The following is a 22,851-nucleotide window of genomic DNA, read 5'->3' on the forward strand; positions in this document are numbered from 1 at the left end:
GTTTAAAACAAACTTATTGAAGTGGATGGATGAAAAAGGAACTGTCACAAAGATATACATATAAATCAATGGAATATAATTTAGAATCAGAAATAAGCCCTACATTGAAGGTTAATTTATTTTCAATAAGTGTGCAAAAATAATTCAATGGGGAAAAACAATATCTTCAAGTAATGGTTCTGGGACAACTGGATATCCAGATGAAAAAGAATGACAACATAGACAAAAATTAATAAAAATGTATTGTGAACCTAACACAAGAGCTAAAACATAAAACTCTCTAAGGAAAATACAAGAGTAAATCTTCATGACCTCGTGTTAAACAAAACTTACTTAGCTCTTATACTAAAAATACAAGTTACAGGAGAAAAAAGGTAAAGTTGACTTCAAAAAAATTAAGAACCAAAGAAACATCATCAGGGAGTGACAGCACAACCCAAAACTAGGAGAACACATTCATAAAGTATATATCAGATAAGGAGTTGTATCTAGAATAAACAAAAACCATTACAAATCAAAAATAAAAAAGGCTGGGGCGCCTGGGTGGCGCAGTCGGTTAAGCGTCCGACTTCAGCCAGGTCACGACCTCGCGGTCCGTGAGTTCGAGCCCCACGTCAGGCTCTGAGCTGATGGCTCAGAGCCTGGAGCCTGTTTCCGATTCTGTGTCTCCCTCTCTCTCTGCCCCTCCCCTGTTCATGCTCTGTCTCTCTCTGTCCCAAAAATAAACGTTGAAAAAAAATTAAAAAAAATAAAAATAAAATAAAATAAAAAAGGCCAATGGGCAAAGGATCTGAATAGACATTTCTCCAGAGAGGACACATAAATAGCTAATAAACACAAGGAAAGATGCTCAATCTCATTAGTCAAGAAGGAAATGCAATTCAACACAACAAATGAGATACCCAGTAGGACAGGTATAATCAAAATGGCAGATAATAACAAATGTTGACAAGGGTGTGAAGTAACAAGAACTCTAGTACAGTTGTAATAGAAATGTAATATGGTATAGCAACTGTGGAAGTAATCTAGTAGTTCCTCAAAAGGTTAAACTTAGATATGCCTTATGATTCATTGAACACACTTCTTTGTGTATATCTAGGAGAAATTAAAACATTTGTCCATACAAAATCTTGAGCACAAATATTCATAGCTGCATTAGTTATAACAGCCATGAAGTAAAAACAGCCTAAATGCCCATAAACTGGTGGATATATAAAATGGTTACTATCCAAACAATGGACTATTATTAAGTGATCAAAAAGTACTTATATTTGCTACAATATGGATGAACCCTGAAAAGATTCCACAAAGTTAAAGAAGCCAGTTACCAAATAACATGAATTTCATAATTCCATTTATATGAAATGTCCAGAACAGACAAATGTATACAGACAGAAAATAGAGTCATTATTTTCTAGAACTGGGTTCTGGAGGATTGGGAGGAAATGGAGAGTGACTTCTACTGGTCACAGGGTTTCTCTGTGGAGTGTTGGAATTGATTGTAGTAATGACCGTACAACTCTGTGAATACACTGAAATATCTATTGAATTGTACATTTTAACTATGTGAATTGTATAGTATGAATTATATCTCAATAAAACTTGTAAAAATAATCTACAGTAACCTATAGACTACTGTATTACTCAGCATGGGTAGTAAATCTGAACAAACTAGATTTTAATGCTGTAGGTAATTCTCCATTTTTCTTTAGAAAGCATTACTTATTATAGTGATATTAGTCTGTTGAAGTATTCTTTATACTGAAATTACCCTAATAAAATATTTCCCCGGAGACCCATATATATTGATGAGCTGCAAAAGGAGATTATTACTAAAACTTCATGTAGAAAAAAAAAAAAGAAAACACAGCTTGAACAACCATCCCTCTCCATAAATTTCTTATATTCAAAGGTACAAAAACAATATTGGCTCAAAGGACAGAAACTGGCTCAGGAGCTTCATAAGAGGGAAAGGGAGTACATTATGAAACATGCCTGACTAAAATAGAACAACAAAGCTGTGTATATTATGCCTAGCTGGATTTCAGTAATAACAATAGTGATAATTAATTACATGTGCAGTGTTCAGTGCTTCCCTTCTTGACAAGAGAGCAGCAACACTATTATACCTGGCAGAGAGAAATAAAGGCCAAGAGAGCTCACTCTTGAACCACCTTCCTAAAATGTCACATTTAGCTTTGCTCTCTGCGATAAGGACAACCAAAACAGGGCAGGGTTTCAGCAAGAACAAATGGACACATAAACAAACTATAGAGGACATTCCTACACTATTTTTAAAATAGCCAGAATTTCATATTTCTGACAATTATCTCTTTTCTAGTGAGGATGTGTTGTGCTACTTAAATATGTATTTTCACCTTGAATACTGTGACATTCTATAAACTAGAAATGGCATTGTCTCACATTCTCAGGCCATTGAAAGATTAATATATTTAATAGATGAAATAAGACTGAAATAATTTTATACTAGAATACTTAGAATTAAATCCCTTAGACCTGTAGCATTCTGAATAGAAAAATGATTATAGTATTACTTAAAACACAGTAAGAAATGAAATTTGCAAATTATAGCTTTAAAGTTTTCAATAGTCATTATTGTTATCAAAGGCTTTCTTCTTTCTATTACTGACATAATGGAGTTCTAAGTGTGAAGTTAAAGTCAGTAATTCTGGTTTTGTATCCTCTGTTATCTTTTTAACTTAGTATCTCTGGGTTTTGATTATTTATTTGGATATCATGTTGTGACATCTAATCTATAAGGTTATCCTGAGGATCAAGATAGATATTACGTTTGAAATACTGTGATTTTCCATAAACTAGAAGGTATCATTTTGATTGACATACAGAAGCAAAGTTGGGTAAGTAAGATATTAATGACAAATTGACTAAATTATATATAAGTATACTTTAAAAGATAATATTGATAAGAACATTACTGTAGCCCTGGTAGATGCTAATTATGACATTCAGTCTAGGATTTGGCAAGGGCCAGTATGCTAATAAGTAAATATCAAGTTGTTTATTTCTGGCACCTGTTTCTCTGATTACTTTCTATTCCTGAGACAGTGCAACTGAAGGAAATCATTCAAGGATGTCAGCTGTACTCTTACTGCTCACCTAAGCCAGATGTTATTCTGGCCCATCTGTTCACACATTCTCTGCCACAATATGAAAAACAACTGGGGACTGTGAGGTGACACAGTAATTAACCTTGTAAATGACATTAGTATCACAAATGAAACCAACACTTGGTTTTGTGACTTTTGTCAATTAGCAGCAATTAATCTTAGTTGTTTTGCATAATCTCCCTTTAATATTTTATAATTTGTTTAATGGCAGATGCTATAAAGTCACTGTGCTTTGCCCCACTTTTGTTGATGTTTAGATTTCTTTTTGTGTTATAATGAGCTTTGCAAATATCGCTCTTTAAGTTTGGAACAACTCTTTTTACTCCCTTATGAATTGTTGATTTGCTGAAAAAGACATAATGGTTGTTGAAGTATCTATCAAATAATAGTTATAAATAATTAACTTTTTGATAACTTATTGAGTCTTTTATGTAAACCTAATAAAGAAAGTCTGGAAAAATATTTAAGGGGAAAGATTTTAAGTTAAAGAAGAAAAATTTTAAAAGAAGACCCAAACTGATAGATTTAAGAGCAGATTAAATATAGAAGAAACAAAAAATGACTAAGAATTAGTAAGTTGGGATATGAATTAGTGAGGTTATGTATGCTTGAAAATCATACAGAAATAAATAAGAGATGAAAAGAAGCAGTTCAATTAAACTACAACAACAACAAAAAAATAAAGATGCTTTTAAAAATACTGACGAACTTTGGGGCTCCTGGGTGGCTCAGTCGGTTAAGCATCCGACTTCAGCACAGGTCATGACCTCGCAGTTTGTGAGTTGGAGCCCCATGTCGGGCTCTGTGCTGACAGCTCAGAGCCTGGAGCCTGCTTCATATTCTGTCTCTTCCTCTCTCTGCCCCTCCCCCACTTGTGCTCTGTCTCTCTCTGTCTCTCAAAAATGAATAAATGTAAAAAAGAAAAAATTAAAAATATTGACGAACTTTCTGATCAGGAGATCCATATTTAAAAAATGTTAAAAGTCGTTCTTCACATTGAATGAGATATCTCAAACACAGAAAGTGAAGAATTTTATTTCAAATATTAATAAATATATGTAAAATATGAATACAGCAAAGTAAATATAAGGCAATATTGATGGTTTTAAGGATAAAAATATTAATTGTTCAAAGTAAAAATAAAGAAAACATAGTAGGGGGTTATAATATACAGAAAAGTAAAATGTAGGATAACAAGAGGGTATGGGAAGAGGAAATGTAAAATTCTATTGTAAGATAATCACACTGTTTATAACAATATGTTATTTTCATGTAGAATGATATAACTTAAAGATGAACATTTTAATCCTTAGAGCAACCATTAAAAATGAACAAAAAGAGGGATAACTGAAAATGGAAATGCAGGGGATAAGATGGATTCCTAACAGCATAAAATTAACAAAAGTGAAACTAGGAAAAAATTAATAAAGGAACAAAATAGTTAATGCAAATGGCAATTTTAAGCCCAAACATGTCAATAAATATAATAAAATAAATTGAATAAAAATTTCATTTAAAAGCTAGATAATCCCAGTTGTATAGAAAATCAAACCCCTATTTATGTTATTTATAAGAAATAAACCTTAAATAACAGTGTGAAAATAAATTTGTAAAAAAATTTGTAAATACGGCACATTAATATCAGTAAAAGACTTCAACTCAAAGAATTTTGAAGAGATAAAAGGAAATATTTTATAATTGTAAATATTAAAAAATAATCTTTCTATATGTGTAAGCATATATTTATGCCCATGAATTAAAAATTGACAGAACTTAGGATAATAGGCAAAGCCACAATGAAAATAGGAGATTTCATTATTTCTCTTCCAACAACTGATAAGTGAATAAAAGCATCAGGAAAAAATGTTGAATATTTTAATCTATCAAACAACTTTCTATTGATAATTATGCTGTTTAGAATGTTTTATCTATTTTTTTTTTATTTATTTTTTTTTTTTAAATTTTTTTTTTCAACGTTTATTTAATTTTGGGACAGAGAGAGACAGAGCATGAACGGGGGAGGGGCAGAGAGAGAGGGAGACACAGAACGGAAACAGGCTCCAGGCTCTGAGCCATCAGCCCAGAGCCCGACGCGGGGCTCGAACTCACGGACCGCGAGATCGTGACCTGGCTGAAGTCGGACGCTTAACCGACTGCGCCACCCAGGCGCCCCAAGAATGTTTTATCTAATAACTATAGAACAAATTATTTTCAAGTACAAATGGAACCTTCCTCAAAACAGACAAGACGCTAGACCATAAAACTAGTAGCACTAAATATCAATAATGAAATTCTTATGAAGCACATGGTCTGATCACATGGTATTAAATTAGAAAACAATAATAGTAAGAATCCAGAAAACTATAAATATTTTCATATTAAACAAAACAACTTTAAATAAATCCCGGCTGGGATAAAAAATTAATAGGGATTATAAAATATTTTGAAGTTAAATTATAATTTTTTAAAAATACTAAAATGTGTGTCACCAAAAAGTTGTTCTTAAATGTAATTTTATAGTTTTTAATGCATACATTAGAGAAGAAGATCAGAGATCAATAATCTAAGCTTTCATCTTAGGAATCTAAAGAAATAAACAGCAAATTAAGTCTAAAACAAGCAGAAGAAAGGACAAAATAATGTTTAGATTGGAAATCAATGGAATGAAAACAGAAAGCAATAAATAAAATCAATTAAATCACAAGTTGATTCTTTGAAAATTTCCAATCCTTTATCTAAACTGACTTAAGAAAAAAAAGATAGAAAAAAACAGATCAACAATTGGACAACTTATTAATACATACAAAGATGGTAAAATTCATTAAAAAATGGTGATTGAAAGAAGTCAGAAAAAAAGAATATATATTATGTTTCCTTTATTTATTTATTTATTTATTTATTTATTTATTTATTTATTTTTTATATTTATTTTTTAAAAGTAAAACTAGGTGCACCTGGGTGGCTGAGGTGGTTAAGCTTTGGTTTTGGGTTAGGTCATGATCTCACAGTTCATGGGATTGAGCTCCGTGTCCTATCCAGCTCTGCAGTGGCAGCACAAAGCCTGCTTGCAATTCTCTCTCTCCCTCTTTCTCTGCCCCTCCACCACTCATGCTTTCTCTCTCTCTCTCTCTCTCTCTCTCAATAAATTAATACATAAACATTTTAATAAAAAGTAAAACTATTATTTCAAGAATACATATATAGGGGATAAATTTATAAATAAACGCAAGTGAGAATAGTGGTTATCTTTGTGGGAAGGAATAAATACTGACTAACGTGTTGAATCAGGGTGGCACTGAAGGAGTTGAAATGTTCTATTATTGTTTTGGGCTATGGTAAGATGGATATTCACTTTTTGGAAAATCACTGAGCTGTATTTTTTTTAAATATTTCTTACCTATATGTACCGATTTCAGAATAAAAAATGATTTTAAAATAAAGTCAATAGTTCTTATTGAACAAATACAAGTGGTCTTCCAAAATAAATACTTGTAAATGGAGTCTACAGTTGAAAAACAAAAAAACTGTTGTGTACATATTGACTCCAAATCATTAATCTCTTCTTATACAGCCACATTAAAATAACACCTTGGAGGGGCGACTGGGTGGCACAGTCGGTTAAGCGTCCGACTTCAGCCAGGTCACGATCTCGCGGTCCGTGAGTTCGAGCCCCGCGTCAGGCTCTGGGCTGATGGCTCGGAGCCTGGAGCCTGTTTCCGATTCTGTGTCTCCCTCTCTCTCTGCCCCTCCCCCGTTCATGCTCTGTCTCTCTCTGTCCCAAAAATAAATAAAAACGTTGAAAAAAATTAAAAAAAAAATAACACCTTGGATTCTAATGTGAACAAACATAAGACATTTGATCAAAGTTAAGATGTGTATTTTTGTGCTGTATTGGGAACCCAGTCTTGGTTCAATATTCTTTTCTAAACCAATGACTATAAACTATTTAACCATTTGGAGAACATCTTGATAAATGGATTTGAACCTATAAATGTAATCATTTACAACTATTAACTGTACTGAGGTCTTTATATAGATGTGTGTTGGTATGTGTATATAAATAAATTAGTTGTCAAAATCCCAACAAAGTCTAGAGAGTCAAAGACTGCTTCTTGCTAAAACTGCAGAGTTACAAGGGGGATAATTTATAACAAATGAATCAAAAAAGTAGCTATATACATTAAGGACAAATATAATCAATAGTGCTGGAAATGCCTGGACATTAGCTGAGTGCATAGCTATTGGAATACAGAAAACAAGCCAAGTTGAGTGAATAAATCTATTGAATCATATAGATCCTAATGTCTAACAGCTTTCACATACTGAGTGACAGACACTATTCTTGGTGTTGTATATTCACCATTTCCCAAACTTAAAATTTCACAAGAGAGAATTTATAATCTTCCTTTAGATACAAGTTAAAAAAGACTTGAAGGGGAAAGTTACCAAACCTGTGATTCACATATGCAAAGTGGCAGGACTGAGATTTGAATCTAAGTCTATATCCAAAGGCTTTTCACCATCTATCTCACCTTTATTATCACTTTCCACAGTCATTTTCACTTTCACTTTCACCTTTTTGATGAATGTTTTGTAACATAAAATGGAAATCCACAGCAATCTCTGAGGTTATAAACATGCACTCAATTTATTTTTCTTTCATAAATATCTTGAATAAAGAAAAGCATTTACATTTCTCCCCCTCTTGAATATCCAGTGGAACAGTTGATATCTGCATATCTATACTAGAACAGTCTGAGGTTATTTTTTTTTTCTAGTGGTGATTTGATAGTACTTCACTTGTATATTCAAAACCAACAGAGATTTGTGAAGCTGTGTATCCATTCTATACCTTCTACTGTAACAATTAAATTGCCACTTGGGTAAATCACTCTTACTCATCGACAAAAGAAAAGAGTATTTGTTCAAAAAGCTCACCACCTCCCTCGTGGTTTATAAAGATGCTTTGCAGTATTTAACACCTGCAATGGAGAAAAATGTAACTTAATTTACAAGGATCCTTCTCCCTGTGAAAGAAGAACCTCAATAGGAATAATCTATTGTTTTTTTTCTTCTTTTGTAAAAAAAGTCATTTTTGATAAAATCTAGGAAATATACATCCAGCTAGGTAACGTGGAATTTGCCACAAGTCTTATGTAACAGTCATCTGAAAAATCCAATGATTATAATGATAGAAAATCATCTTTTTTAAAATTTTAATTTCATTTTTTAAATTTTATTTTAGAGAGAGAGAGCACAAGTGGGAGAGAGGGTCAGATGGAGAGAGATAGAGAATCCCAAGCAGGCACCATGCTCATCATGGAGACTGACTCAGGCTCGATCCTACAAATCATGATCAAGAGTAGAATGCTCAACTGACCGAGCCACCTAGGTTCCCAATGATAGAAAATTCTCTAGTTCATCTCCTTATTCCTTCACTTTAGTAAAGAGTCAGTCTTTCTTAAGCATATTGCAAGGGTAGCTTATTTAAATAGGATTATACATTTATTGGTCATCTTTAAGAGCGGAATGTAACTCATCTGGTCTCCTATGATGGGAATGGCTTTCTTTGGTTCTATTTGGCTGCCTAGATACCTTTCTCTCCTAAAAGTAGCTTTTACCTCTCTTTCATAGCTCCTAGCTGAGAGGCAGGCCTGGAAAGGTTTTATACATTGCTCTCATTTGACCATGGTTATTTGCATCAAAAGAAAGAAAATTGGACCTAAAGGCACCCAACCATAGACTCTAGTAAGCAATCAAAAAAAAGGGTTTGTGAGAGCTTTGCCCCACAATTCTGATTCCCTATCTTGGTGAATTTGAATAAGAGATAAACTATATACTATCAAAAAGAGAAACAGAAAGGCACTCAGAAACAAGGAAGGGTGGAATTGACAGATGAGTCACATTAACGATCATATGTTACAGCTGGAAGAAAAAGATAAAAGCACCTCTGAAAGTTCTAATACTGAAATTTTGGTTAAATCATCATTACTTTTAAGCTACCAGATGTCGCCTTGCTGGGTGCGATGTGAGAGGAAAGGATCACTCAGAGTCCAAGTGATTTGGCCAGGAGGGACTGTACCAAGAAAAACCCCCTTAAGCAAGATAGGGCTGGGTGTAGCTTCGACCTGGGTAGCTCTCTTGTATTTATTGGACAGTGAACTATTGTATGTGGAAATGAAAACAGAAAAATAAGTTAAAAAATCTTCAAACACTTATCATGACCTTAACTACTTGGCAGCCTATGCATATACATTAGCAAACTCACGAAGAATGCATGGGGTGAAGGGGTAAAGGTGGGCTCAGTATTCCTTGGAAACCTAGGCATTTCATCTTGAAAGGAAAAATATTTCTGCTGTTTTAAGCGTATGGTGTTTCCATCATGTCTTGTTTTTTCTTTGGTTGAGCAGCCACTGTGTCCAGTGTGGGCTACATTCAGCACTGGCTGCTCTTGCCTTACTTTATCTCTTCTGTCCTCTGTATTCCCACAATCAGATCATTTGGTTTGTCCAAAAGATATACTAAGACTTCTTGAAGTCTCTTCACATAAGTGGATATAGAATGCCAGATTATGTTCAATGAGATGAAGGAAATACCAAGGGAGAAATTATGGCAAGTTAGGAACTGGAGAGTTGGGGTTATAGACTACTTTTGATATGATAGCCAGGGAAGCCAGGGAAGAGATGATTATTGAGATTGAATTGATGGGTGGGAAACACTGAGATATATGCAGTGGGAAGGAAGAACAGATATACAGCTCCAGGATTTGAAAGGGCTTGGGATATGCAAAGGACAAGAAAAGAGCAGTATGTCCGGAGAGTGGTGATCAAAGAGGACCATGGTATCAAAGAAGGTTCAAGAGATGAGCAGAAGCCAGGTAATACTGACCTCAGAAATCCATGCTAATAGTCTTCTATTTTATTTTCAGAACAATGAGAAGTCACTGAAAAATCTCAAGGAAAAAATAGGTAGTAAAAACATGTCCAGTTGATAATTATGTGTTTAACGACTCTTACCCCATATTTATATAGCTTCATTTCTATATCTAAAGTGACAGTATTTATTAACAAAACATATGTAAAATAACAGTATGGTTCTGGTATTTTATTCTTATTAGGATATTGGTAAAAACTTTTTGTTAGAAGAGGCTAAAGGATATCTCTGTTTTGGTTCTGGGAAAAGTCTCCACCATAGTCAAAACAGTTCTTGACTTCCATTGATCTAAGCCTAGTCCAAGTGCTTCCGTGGACTGCAGTATTTCTCTGGTCATTTCTTTTTAGAATTCTACTTGTGACAAATTCTCATTGTGTCCGGACATTTTCAAATTTTAGTTTTTAAGTTTTTTTTAAGTTTATTTATTTATTTTGAGAGATAGAGAGCAAGAGTGAGCACACGCTGGGAAGGGGCAGAGAGAGAGAATTCCAAGCAGGCTCTGTGCTGTCAGCACACAGCCTGTGGCTTGAATTCACAAACCATGAGATCATGACAGGAGCCAAAATCAAGAGTGGGTCACTTAACCGACTGAGCCACTCAGGCACCCTTAGTTTTTAAGTTTTAATCACTGTATTTCTAATGCTTTAAGTATTTATATTTCCATTTACCTTCTTGTAAAATTGTGAAATTGTGAAAATCTGAATGTGTGATTATGGTCTAACTCAAATGTTCTGTGTTACTATCCTCTGCAAAACTCTGATGTTAAAAGCTTTACAACTAAAATAAATTCAGAAATATACCATGAAAAAGAAAAAGAAATATACCATGAACTGAAATCAAAATCTCTAGTGATTTTTGTAGTACTATGGAAAAAGCATTTCTAAAGGCTATCTAGATGAATAAATAAAGCAAAACTTGCAAAAATTAGCAAGAAGATTACTTCATTCTAATGGAATTAAAACGATAATATATGCCCACAATAATGAAAATATAGTTGAATACCTTTCAGATTCATTAAGGAGAGAAATATTCTATTGGTACACACAGTAAAAGAAGCCATAGAAAAAGAACAAAACGAAATTTAACAGAATTTAACAAATTCATCCAACAAATATTTATTGATCAACAGTTATATGCTGTTCTGAATGCTTGGGAGGCATCAATAAATAAACCAGAAAATGACCATTGCACTTATAGAACCTACATTATGGTACAGATGAGAGAAACGATAAAATATTATCTTCTCTTTTACTGATGCCTTCTGGCTGAAACCCCTCTCTTCTCCATATGCCCTAAATTGATCTGGAGGCCTGGGGAAGGAGGCTCAGGGTCTACACTCAACTCTATTCCCCTTCCTCCCCCAGAGCCTGCAGGCTCTCACCCTTTGGACCTTGATCTGCCCTTCTGACCCTGGCTCATCCTCTTTTTATTGCCCAACTTACTAATTGTTTATATGTATGACTGAGAGGCACTGCACCACACCTAAGCTCCTGGCTTTTCTCTGGCTGGGTCCCTGCATTCCTTGCCCCTGTCCAGCCCTGGAAAATTGGCTCTAGCTCAGCAATACTTTATAGCAAGCTCAGTACAAATTAAAAATAAAATCCCTCAGTGAAAAAAATATACATATATATTACAAATATTTACATAATTATGTAAATTATATCATATATTTGATGATATGTACCTTAGAGAAAATGGTAAGAGTGTCAGATATATCACAGCACAGAGTAGTAAAGATAGCTAGACTTCACTGAAAAAAGAGATTTGAGTTAGGAATTGATAAAATGTATACTAAAAACAATGTGCATAACATCAAAAGATAACTGTGACTCTAGGAAAAATTATCACAAATAAAGCATATTTGGCTAATGTCATAAAATTATATAACTTAAGTAGACAAGTTTTTGTAATATTTCATGATGTGTATTAAAATAATGATTTTTAACCTTTAAAGCTTGACAAAATGGACATTCAATACTGTGACATATTTTCTTATTGAATTGAAGGCAATGCATATTACCACACCTTTTCTGAAAAACAAATAGCCAGTATATCCCAACACATATTTAAAATACAATATTCTTTTACCAGTAATTTCACTTATAGGAATTTATCCTAGAAAGTAATCAGAGAGGTAGTCACAGATTTATTTATATGGAGTTGCTGCAGTGTTAAGGTAATAAAAGGGGAAACGTGAAAAAAATACAAATACCTAAAAGCAAATAAATAATGAAATACTTTTTGGAACATTTTTTATTCTAATCTTCTCTGCAATTAATCATTACTACATGGATTCAATACTACTATCACCTTTTTCCATTGTCATCATTTGATGACAAGCAATTATCTCCCAGATTTTCTCTATGCATATGTTGTGTAATAAACTCTCTGACCAATGCATTCTCAAGAGGGAATATGGGCGATCTTTATACAATTAAGCCAAACATACTCACACCCTTGCCTAAAATACTGTAAGGGCTTTGTGTTGTTTTTAGAATAAGGAGCAAATCATTAGTGTATCCTATAATATCCTTAATATAGTCTATAATTCCCTGGGGGGCTGGGCCATGACCTAGTATTCAAACTTCATTCACACCAGGTTTCCTCCTCCTGATCTGAGTTCTGGTCAACCCTGCCTTATTTCAACTTTTTTAAAGTACCCATATCATGCTCATTATGGCATAAAGCAGGCAAATACACAGTTTAAAAATGAGCAAACTGATGAATTATTAAAAGAATGAATAAAAAACTAGTGCAGTTTACAGTGGACAAAATACAGAGAATATACTGCCACAGTTTAAACCATAGTCTCTGGGATAACACAAGTGATTGCTTTAAAGAGAATATTTTAAATGAAAAGTAAATATTGTGGGAAATTATAGACATGGTGAAACTGGTGATACAATATTATATTCAATAGACACCATTTATCCGGTAATTTGAATTAAAAAATAGGGTTGAGGTATGAGACAAGAATTGCATATATAAATGTTGAAGTCTGCTCATATGAGATTAAGCTGTCAGCAATATAACTCAAAATGTCTTTTTTATGTATGGGTTATGTTGAAAGCACTTTATTTGGTGATGAGAAAATAAAGCTGAAGCAGGCACATTTCCTAATATATTTTAGTCTTAATAAGGGTATTATACCATTAAAAAAAGAGTATAAGAATACAGAAAATAAATGCAGTGCATATGCATGAACATAGATATAAGGTTTCTGAAAATAGAAACTGTTATAAAAATAGAAGCAGAAATATGTCCTTACTTTCTCAATTTAGGTACACTCAATTTACAGAAATCCTTCTGAATCTAAGTAGTTTCTATTGTCTGGCAAAAACAAAATATAAGGGCTGTGAATATATAGCTAGCTCTTAACTTGTTTTGAAAAATCAAAATGAAGTGATGATGATTTGATTGTAGAATTTTTTTCTTCATGTGTCTAGTCATTGGGGGGAATTTATTAAGTGTAGATGACAAGGGTAAAATGAAAGCTAAGAAGTACCAAAGAAATTCTCTGTGCTTTATGCCAGAAAACTTAGTGATCCTTCTCCCCCAAATGAGTATGTTGACACATTTTAGCAGAGGTGCTGGAAGTTCAGGACTACAAATAAGAAAGAACGTGAAAGTTCTTTTTTTTAAGATTGATCTTTCCTTTAAGGCACAATCAATCTATCACATAGTTGACACCATTTTGTATTTTGTGTCATTATCTGAAGCAATGATCTTATGAAAAATATATGGATCACTAACCTAGTCAGTGAATGTGAACAGATTCACCCAAACTAGCTGAGTGACCTTGCACAGACCACTTAGCCTCTCTGTGCCTCAGTTAGCCAGCTGTGAAAAGATGTTTCTATAAATGCCTTTGCAATTCATTCTGGCTCTACAAATCAATCTGGAACAGAACATTTTTTTAAAAATGTAAATAATAAAATATGCAACATGTAAAATGACCGAGTATAAAAATATTATCCAAAAGCTGACAAAACCAAGTAGATACTCTGGATAAGAAACTGGTTCCTCCAAAAGCTGAAAAGGATAAGGGGGCTTCTGTGAGTGGAATGTTGCAAAGACCACAAAGGATCAGAGACATCACTATAAGCATGAAACCTACAGATAACACAATGACACTAAATCCACATCTTTCTATAATAACACTGAATGTAAATGGACTAAATGCTCCAATCAAAATACATAGAGTATCAGAATGGATAAAAAAACAAGAACCATCTATTTGCTATTTACAAGAGACCCATTTTAGACCTGGAGATATCTTCAGATTGTAAGTGAGGGGATGGAGAATGATCTATCATGCTACTGGAAGTCAAAAGAAAGCTGGAATAAGCCATAATTATATCAAACTAGATCAGACAAACTAAAGGTTGTAACAAGAGATGAAGAAGGGCATTACATCATAACTACAGGGTCTATCCATCAAGAAGAGCTAACAATTGTAAATGTTTATGCAACCCATTCAGAAGCACACACATATATAAAACAATCACAAAAATAAGAAACCTTATTGATAAAAATGTGGTAATTACAGGGGACTTTAATACTCCACTTACAACAATGGACAGACTATCTAGGAAGAAAATTAATAAAGAAACAATGGCCCTGAATGATACACTGGACCAGATGGACTTGACAGCTTTATTCAGAACTTTTCACCTAAAAGCAGCAGAATACACTTTCTTCTTGAGTGCACACAGAAATTCACCAAAATAAATCACACACTGGATCTCAAAACAGCCCTCAACAAGTATAAAATACTTGATATCATACCACGCATGTTTTCAGATCACAATGCTATGAAACTTGAAATCAACTACAGGAAAAAGTTTAGAAAACCTCCAAATGCACTGAGGTTAAAGAACATCCTACTAAGGAATGAATAGGTCAACTAGGCAATTAAAGAAGAAATTTAAAAAATATATGGAAACAAATGAAAATAAAAACATGACAGTCCAAACCTTTTGGGATGCAGCAAAGGAAGTCGTAAGAGGGAAATACATTGCAATCCAGGCCTATCTCAAGAAACAAGAAAAATTCCAAATACAAAATCTAACAGCACACCTAAAGGAACTAGAAACAGAACAGCAAAGAAACCCCAAGGCAAGCAGAAGAAGAGAAATAAAAAAATCAGAGCATAAATAAACAATATAGAATCCATAAAAACAGTAGAACAGATCAATGAAACGAAAAGTTGTTTTTTTTAAAAAATAAACAAAATTGATAAACCCCTAGCCAGACTTCTCAAAAGGAGAAAAGACCCAAATGATAAAATCACAAATGGAAATGGATTTATCACAACCAATACCTCAGAAATACAAAACAATTAACAGAGAATACTATGAAAAATTACATGCCAATAAATTAGACAACCTAGAAGAAATAGAAAAATTCCTAGACACCCACACACTACTAAAACTCAAATGGGAAGAAATAGAAAATTTGAACAGACCCATAAGTAGTGAAGAAATTGAATCAGTTATCAAAAATCTCCCAACAAATAAGAGTCCTGGGCCAGATGGGTTCCCAGGGGAATTCTACCAGACATTTACAGCAGAGTTAATACCTATCCTTCTCAAGCTGTTCCAAAAAATAAATGGAAGGAAAGCTTCCGGACTCATTCTATGAAGCCAGCATTACCTTGATTCCCAAACCAGACAGAGACCCCACTATAAAAGGAGAATTACAGGCCAATATCCCTAATCAAAATGGATGCAAAAATTCTCAACAAGATTCTACCAAATAAAATTCAAAGGCATATAAAAAGAATTATTCACCATGATTAAGTGGGATTCATTCTTGGGCTGTAGGGCTGGTTCAATATTTGCAAATCAATCAATGTGATATATCACATAATAAAAGAAAAGATAAGAACTATATGATCTTGTCAATAGATGCAGAAAAAAAATTTGAAAAAATACAGCATCCTTTCTTAATAAAAACCCTGAAGAAAGTCGGGAAAGAAGGAACATACTTAAACATCATAAAAGCCACACATATAAAGCCCACAGCTAATATAATCCTCAATGGAGAAAAACTGAGAGCTTTCCCTCTGAGATCAAGAATATGACAGCAATGTCCACTCTTACCACTGTTGTTTAACATAATGTTGGAAGTCCTAGCCTCAGCAATCAGACAACAAAAGGAAATAGAAGGCATCCAAATTGGCAAAGAAGTCAAACTTTCACCTTTTGCAGACAACATGATACTCTACATGGAAAACCCAAAGAGTCCACCAAAAGGCTATTAGAACTGATACATGAATTCAGCAAAGTCACAGGGTACAAAATCAATGTACAGAAGTTGACTGCATTTCTATACAACAATAATGAAGCAACAGAAAGAGGAATTAAGAAATTGATCCCATTCACAATTGCACAAAGAAGCATAAAATACCTAGCATAAAAACCTAACCAAATATGTAAAACTATAGAAAACTTATGAAGGAAATTGACGAAGACACAAAGAAATGGAAAAACATTCCATGCTCAAGGACTGGAAGAAAAATTATTGTTAAAATTTCAATACTTCCCAAAGCAATCTACACATCCAATGCAATCCCAATCAAAACAATAGTCAAAGTAATATTGAAGAAGAAAACCAAAGCTGGAGGCATCACAATCCCAGACTTCAGCCTCTACTGCAAAGCTGTAATGATCAAAATAGTACGGTATTGGCACAAAAACAGACACATAGACAAATGGAATAGAATAGAGAACCCAGAATTGGACCCACAAATGTATGGCCAACTAATCTTTGACAAAGCAGGGAAGATTATCTAATGGAAAATAGTCTCTTTAGCAAATAGTGCTGGAAGAACTGGATAGTAACATGCAGAAGAATGAAACTAGACCACTTTCTTACATCATACACACAAATAAACTCAAAATGGATAAAAGATCTAAATGTGAGACAGGAAACCATCAAAACTCTAGAGGAGAAAACAGGCAACAACTTCTTTGATCTCAGCCGCAGCAATTTCTTGCTCAACAAGTCTCTGCAGACAAGGGAATTAAAAGCAAAAATGAACTATTGGGACTTCATCAAGATAAAAACCTTTTGCACTGCAAAGGAAACAATCAACAAAACTAAAAGGCAACCGATGGAATGGGAAGAGATACTTGCAAATACCATATTGGATAAGAGGTTAGTATCCAAAATCTATAAAGAACTTACCAAACTCAACACCCGAAAAAAAAATAATCCAGTGAAGAAATGGGCAGAAGATATGAATAGACACTTTTCCAAAGAAGATATCCAGATGGCCAACAGACACATGAAAAGATGCTCAATGTCACTCCTCATCAGGGAAATACAAATCAAAACCACACTGAGATACCACCTCACACCAGTCAGAGTGGCTAAAATTAACAACTCAGGAAACAACAGATGCTGGTGAGGATGTGAAGAAACAGGAACCCTCTTACACTGTTGGTGGGAATGCAAACTGGTGCAGCCCCTCTGGAAAACAGTCTGGAGGTTCCTCGAAAAATTAAAAATAGAACTACCCTTCGACCCAGCAATAGCACTACTAGGAATTTATTCAAAGGATACAGGAATGCTGATTCATAGGGGCACATGTACCCCAATGCTTATACCAGCACTTTCAACAATAGTCAAATCATGGAGAGAGCCAAAATGTTCATCAACTAATGAACAGATAAAGAAGATGTGGTTTATATATACAATGGAATACTACTTGGCAATGAGAAAGAATGAAATCATGTCATTTTCAGCAACATGGATGGAACTGGAAGGCACTATGCTACATGAAATAAGCCAGAGAAAGACAGAAATCATATGTTTTCACTGATATGTGGAACTTGAGAAGCTTAACAGAAGACCATGGGGGAAGGGAAGGGGAAAAAATAGTTACAAACAGAGAGGGAGGGAGGCAAACGATAAGATATTCTTTTTTTTTTTTTAATTTTTTTTCAACGTTTATTTATTTTTGGGACAGAGAGAGACAGAGCATGAACGGGTGAGGGGCAGAGAGAGAGGGAGACACAGAATCGAAAACAGGCTCCAGGCTCCGAGCCATCAGCCCAGAGGCCGACGCGGGGCTCGAACTCACGGACCGCGAGATCGTGACCTGGCTAAAGTCGGACGCTTAACCGACTGCGCCACCCAGGCGCCCCAAGATATTCTTAAATAGAGAAACTTGAGGGCTGATGGGGGGAAAGGATAGAGGGAAAATGGGTGATGGATACTGAGGAAGACACTTGTTGGGATGAGCACTGGGGTTGTATGTAAGCCATGAACCATGGGAATCTACCCCCAAAACCAAGAGCACACTGTGCATACTGTATGTTGGCCAATTTGACAATAAATTATATTTTAAAAATAAATAAATAAGATGAAGGTGTCATGACTTAGAAAATGCTGAAAAGGATAAGAAAACCTAAGAGAAGAATAAGAGCTATTATTGTAGAAATAGTAAAGAAAACTGAAGAAATATATATTCACTCACAAATATAATTATTCCCAGGTAATACCATTTATAAATCACAGTGAGCAAGTTAAACCTCCCTTCGACACATTAACAATGTAGGGAAAAAAAATCAAACACTAAAAGAAGAAAAAAAAAAGCATGAGGACCTGAATGAATGTTTCTTTAGACTAAGTCACTGAAATCATTCTTTACCAATATTCAGATTTAAAATGTTATTTCTTTACAGTTTATAAAATATTTCCACATATATTGCTATACTTCCATGTATCTCTTTTACAGAAGAAGAAACTGACACTCATAGAAGTAAAATGACTTGTCTACAATCATTAGCCAATAATTGGAAAAAAATAGAAATCAAGTTCACATTTTTTAAATTACAAATCTAAATTTTCTCTTGATAAATGATTTTCAGGGTTAATATTTATATTTCCTAGAGGGGAAAAAAAAGCAAGTTTTCTTATGTCATTAATATAATCAAGGATATTTGCTTTGAAACAAATAGGCCTCACTGATATAGTAAATCAAATAAAGAACCGTTAGCAACCACATAAATCTATCATAAATTAATTCCATGGCTTATTGAGAAGAGCAGGACACTTAATTACAGGCAGTGACCTCGGCATTTGTTTTACCACATATGCACAGATGGGTGTCCTGTTCACCTTTTCCCTCCATCCTGCAAAATACAGGCAGGACTACTCATGATATTTGACCAGATTATAACATAATGTAATGTGCAACACTACAATTTTATCAGCTGTATCTGGAAATAAGATTCACTGGGTATGGTTGGTAAGGCTTACTACATAAGTGAATGAAGGCAGACAAATCATAAACAGTGCTCTGTGACCTTCACAAAATTAGGCCTCTTGTGCTACATAGCCCAGCCTCCACCTTGATTAGGTTGAGAATGCTTAGTTTTGTAAAATCCTGACAAAATGTCTGATACCACTTTAAATGGCTGCCTAGACCTGAATCGCTGTTAAAATAGCTCTCTGTATTTCAATTAGTCAACACTAGAAAAGACGAAATTTCTTTGAGAAGGGATTCCAATACTAGAATCATCATTGGTCTCTGAAGAACTTAAATACAATTTGGAGAACAGTGACAGTGACAATTAATCAACCTGGTTATTAGTTAGCATTATCAGGGGATACTGTGCCAATAGCTTGCTAAACAAACACATGCAATCACTCTATTCTTCATTTGAGGTGCCTCCCTATACTATGTAGTCAAATGGGGATTTGGTAAATGACCAGACTTATCAAATGTGTCATGTTATTAAGAGGAAGCTGTGATATACTAAATATAAGATCATCTTAAAAATTATTATACTATATATATATTTTTCAATATGAATTATTGTCATTATTTCTTCCTCGTCAGAACTCAAAAAAACACTATTGTGAAGGCAAAATGGTATAGCCACTTTGGTAGATAGTTTTGGGGTATCTTTCAAAACTAAACATACTCACAAAAGTATCCAGTAATTGCACTCCTTGATTATTTACCTAAAGAGTTAAAAACCTATATTTACAAAAAACCCTGAACTCAGATGTTTATAGGAACTTTATTCAAAATCTTCAAACACTAGCAACAACCAAGATATCCTTCAGTAAATGAATAGATGAACTGTGGGTGATCCAGATAATGGAATGTTACTCAGCACTTAAAATAAATGAGCTACCAAGCTATGAAAAGACATGGAGGAACCTTAGGTGGACATTAATAAATGAAAGAAGCCAATCTGAAAAGGCTATGTAGTATACCAATCCAATGATCTATTTAACATTCTGGGAAAGGCAAAGCTATGGAGACAACAAAAAAGATCAGTAGTTTCCAGGGGTGTGGGAATGGGACAGGAATAATAAAGCACATAAGATTATTAGGGCAGTAAAAGTATATGATATTGTAATGATGAATATATGACACTGTGCATTGTCCAAACTCATATGGAGTGGGTAACACCAACAGTGAACCCTACTGTAAACTATGGACTTTGGGTAGTTATGATGTGTCAATGTTGGTTTTTTCTTAGGTTAAAAAAAAAATCCATTTTCATGAGCAACGTTGATAATGGGGAGGTTATACATGCACGTGGGGGGGTGGTAAGAGGTATATGGGAAATCGCTATACCTCTCTCTCAATTTTGTTGTAAATCTAAAATTGCTCTAAAAATGAAGTCTTTAAAAAATTAACTTACATTAAATGAAAACACCATTGCAACATATGAATTGGACACATTCTAAAAGTTCAACTATCTTTTTAAATGGTAGTAGGTATACAAATAATTGTAAGCAGTATAAGGCATTAAAGTTAATATTAGTAACCAATATATTAAGTGCTTAGTACATGGCAGTCTCTGTGATGAACACTTCACATCAATTATCTCATTTGATCCTCATGGGGATTTTGTACAGAAGGAGCTACCACTATGTCAGTCTCATAAAGGAGAAAACTGGCAAGAAAACTTACACAACTTAGTCACAAAGGCAGAAAATGCCAGTGTGCTCTGGTGAGGATTCAGGATGCCTGGCTCTACAGGCCTAACATTAATAATACTAATTTTTATAGGACTTAACTATAAGATTTCTGGGTAAAATTTTTTAAAAAACTTTATCAAGTTCTATATTGTAAATCAGGAAAACATGTTTTCTTCTTTTCTCCTTACTTGACAGTCACTGCCCTTGGAGTTTGGTCTCATCAAAGTTGGCAGGGATTCCTGTTGTTTGATAAAGAATAGGAAGGAATTAGAGGCTGAAAATTCAGGAGATACAGAATTTGGGTGATGTGAATCCTCAGAGTCACTCTCATGTCCTGATCATCCTTTTCTTTATTAACTCTAGAATTTTCCTCTCTGTTTTCTTATCCAATATATCACTTGCTATTTAGAAATAAGATTTTTCTCCTTTCCTAATCCACTATAGCATAGCCATAAATATATAGATTTTCCAAACTGTCTTTTAACCTCCAAGACTTCGGAGATTTTCTTAAGGCTGAGTAACAGGGGAAAGTGAAATAATTGTGTTTTAAAGGTGAAAAGATTCACCTGCAAGGAGACTAACAGTAATGCATACCTCTGGCATTTATTGGAGTGTAAATGGAGTTAAGCTACTCCTCCTTGCTGGCTCATGTTTGGAGTGGTTTTCAAGTATATCAATTTCAAAAATATCAACAATTTAGAACTTTAATCCCTGAGTGAAATAAAGTGAATAGAGTGTAAAATACCCTCTAATGAGAAATCTTTGCCTGTTACACAAGAGAACACTGATTCACAAGAGTCCTTGCACGTTCACTTCCTGAACTCACAGGAAGTGAATGTGATGTTGAACATTCTTTCCCGGTCATAAACGAAAAGCATTCATCAAATTTGATGAATGTGTGCTCACCCAACTGCTTTAGTGTATTTATTGCCATTTTTTATATGGATATAATTTTGAAATGGTCTTTGATTTAAATGATGAGGAAATAAGGTTTGTTTTGTTTTGTTTTTACTACAGAGACTTAAGAATGATCTTTTGTATCTAGGGACCTCTAAATATTTTTTTTTACATTTTCCAGAAAAACAGTATACCTTTTGACTTAAAGCAAATATTTAGCCTGTGGCCAATTAAATAAGATAAATAATTGAAAAGTTATTCACATTGAACATGAACAATGATAGATTTATATCTACCATCTCTGCAACTCTTTTCTATTTTCCATTTATCCTTTGTTTCTATTTTCCTTGTTCTTCTGTGCTCTGATTTTAATTGAGCAATTTGTATATTCCATTTGATCTCCTATTGTAGCATATAATTTTTTGTTCCTTTTTAGTGATTGCTCTATTGTGCACAATATTTACTTTTACAAATTTTAGTCCACTTGCATTTAACACAGTATTGCTTCATGTTAGTGTAGCTCCCTTATCAAAAAATATTCTCAATTCCTCCCTCATGTCATTTGTGATACTTCCGTTATTCATTTTATTTCATGTGATATAATGCCCTAGTACACTGTTACCATTATGCTCTAAACAAACAGTTATCTTTTAGATCAATAATGAATAAGAAAAATAAGGAAGATTTTGTCTTCCTTTCATTGATTCCTTCGGAGACACTCTTTCTCATGAAGATGAAAGTTCCTGAGCCAGCCTTCTCATTTCCTTCTGCTTGAAAACTTTCCACTAACATTACTTGCAGGGCAGATCTGATGGCAAAGAATTCCCGTAGTTTTTTTTTGGTTTTTTTTGGGTTTTTTTTTGTTTTTTTTTTTTGTTTTCTGTTTGAGAAAGTGTTTACTTCTCCTTCACTTTTTAAAGTA

General features: G+C 34.0%; 1 long non-coding RNA gene across 7 annotated transcripts in view; it reads left to right on the top strand.

Annotated features, from left to right (window-relative positions):
- The window catches only part of LOC109493053, a 151,646-nt gene that overhangs the window by 20,474 nt on the left and 108,321 nt on the right, over positions 1 to 22,851 (top strand). For 2 of the 7 annotated variants that reach the window (XR_006588217.1, XR_006588219.1), the window contains exon 2: positions 10,078 to 10,117. The exons of the other annotated variants lie outside the window; for them this stretch is intronic. This is a non-coding gene — a long non-coding RNA (uncharacterized LOC109493053). The remainder of the gene's footprint in view (positions 1 to 10,077; positions 10,118 to 22,851) is intronic. 7 annotated transcript variants of the gene reach the window in all.

This window comes from Felis catus, chromosome D3, assembly GCF_018350175.1.
Source record: "Felis catus isolate Fca126 chromosome D3, F.catus_Fca126_mat1.0, whole genome shotgun sequence".
NCBI classification, from domain to species: domain Eukaryota; kingdom Metazoa; phylum Chordata; class Mammalia; order Carnivora; family Felidae; genus Felis; species Felis catus.